Consider the following 1,979-nt stretch of genomic DNA (forward strand, 5'->3'; position numbering starts at 1 on the left):
GAAGCTTAACTCCCTGATCCAGCTTGCAGCTAAGGGGCTGCTGCTGGTGCTCCTGGAGGGGCTGTGTGCCTGGGCCAGGGGCAGGGGTTAGCTTTGTCATCATTTCCACTGCTGCAGTGCAAAACATCCCTGATCAGAATGGCAGAAAGATGCCACTGCCATAAGGAGGAGCTGCACAACAGTAATTAGGTTGACCTCTCTCTGTTGTGCCCACTGTGTACTGCCAGGAGCTGAACACCTCACCGGCATTCCCCGAGCTGCCTTACATCTTCTCTCCACATTAAGCTGGCTGACACTTGGGTGACAAGACTCGTGCAAGTGCCCCTCTCTGACCAAAGTTTAACTTCTCAGCAATGTTTGGCACATGGGACACTCTGCACACAGTATGGCATATGCCTGTTTTTCATTTCAATATTTGGTCCCTCCCAAAGTCTGATGTCACCAGCCCAAGAACTGGCCTCATTTGTGAAAATTATTGGAGTCACTTTTCAGTATCCCTGGGAAACATCATTATGAAGCCTCCAGTAGTTACCTGATCTAACTGAAGATTATTTCCAGAGCTCCACCTTTATACATCTCTAATACCCCAAAGGCAATCATTTCACCCCTGTTTATTTCATCAGAATAAGGCTATTTCCCTTAAATTTACAGCCCTGCTACCATCAGTGAAAGGTTCGTGTCCAGTTCTGGAAAACCATTCCCGAACGTACAGGAGGAACTTGCAGCAGTGACTCTTCAATCAAGAGTCTCTGTCCCCTCTCTTGTGCAGAGGGCTGCAGGCTGAATGTGGTGACCTTATTAATTATGCCTATTTAGGGGATGAGTAGCTTCTGTCACCTCCACACACACACCAAGAGAGAAGGGGACTGGATGCAGAGTGGCTCTAACCACCCCTGGAGAGGCACCACACAAACCTCAACATGCAAGACCAGAAGAGCTAACGCTGGCTGGGGGGGCCAAACCCTACACTTACCTTAGCATCGAATTCTATTGACAAGCATTTTCCCCTGATTCAAGACAGGCAAAAGAACAGCTCGGACTGGTCAGGGGGTCACTGCCTGGCACTTCCTTTGGTGCTAGCTGCCCTAGCGATCTCAGAGATCGTGTTCCGGAAAAAAAAAAAATCAAATGTCATAATTACAGAATACATGGAGGCAAGGGAAGGATTCCTGGCCCCTCTCCCTCCTGACAGGCCCCAGCAGTGCAAAAGGGTGGGGGCACGCTTGGCAGCACAGTGTTGGGGTGTCAGCAGCAAGGCTGGCTCGTGCTCCCTGTCACTTATTCCCATCACTCCTCTGCACTGGGCCAGCACAAGTGTTCATGCAGCTGCAAATCGAACCAAGGAAAGGACCCTGCTGAACCACAGCCTTGTGTTCCCGGCACGATTATTCTTTCAGCCAAATCCTGCTTCTGTATCACCACATTGTGCTGGCACGGAATGGGGGGCGAGGCAGAAACTGCCTCAACCAGCCCAAAACACAAGTGGAACTGTGGCCTGAGCCAGTGCTGATACACAAGTGATGCGAGACACCAGTGTGTTTCCAGACTGCATGCACCAAGCATTCTGAATCCTTCTCACCACTTTTGTTTTGATTTCTCCTCCGCACACCCCATGCCAAGTCATCCCGAGCTCCTGAGATCTATGGGATGGCCATAACATAGCCCCCGTCCCTGGCCAGAGGAGGGGCACGACAGGATGTGTCCCCTCACGCCGCCTGCTCGAGGCCACGAGCTGGGGGTTCCTGCAGCTCACCCACCTCTCAGCAAACCTCCTGCAGTGCCGACGGGAGACACTGCATTCCTAACTCACAGTGCTCTACCAGAATGCTGACCTGGCTGCGGAGGGCTGAATGCTTTGAAGCCTGTTTGCGGGCCCTGCCCTTTAATTCTGGTTCACTGCACACACCTCCCCACTGCACGTGCATTTCCCAGGACCTCAAAGCATGTTAAAAAAAAAAACTACATTAAAAACAAACCAA

This window comes from Anser anser (genome assembly GCF_964211835.1).
Source record: "Anser anser genome assembly, chromosome: 13".
NCBI lineage: Eukaryota > Metazoa > Chordata > Aves > Anseriformes > Anatidae > Anser > Anser anser.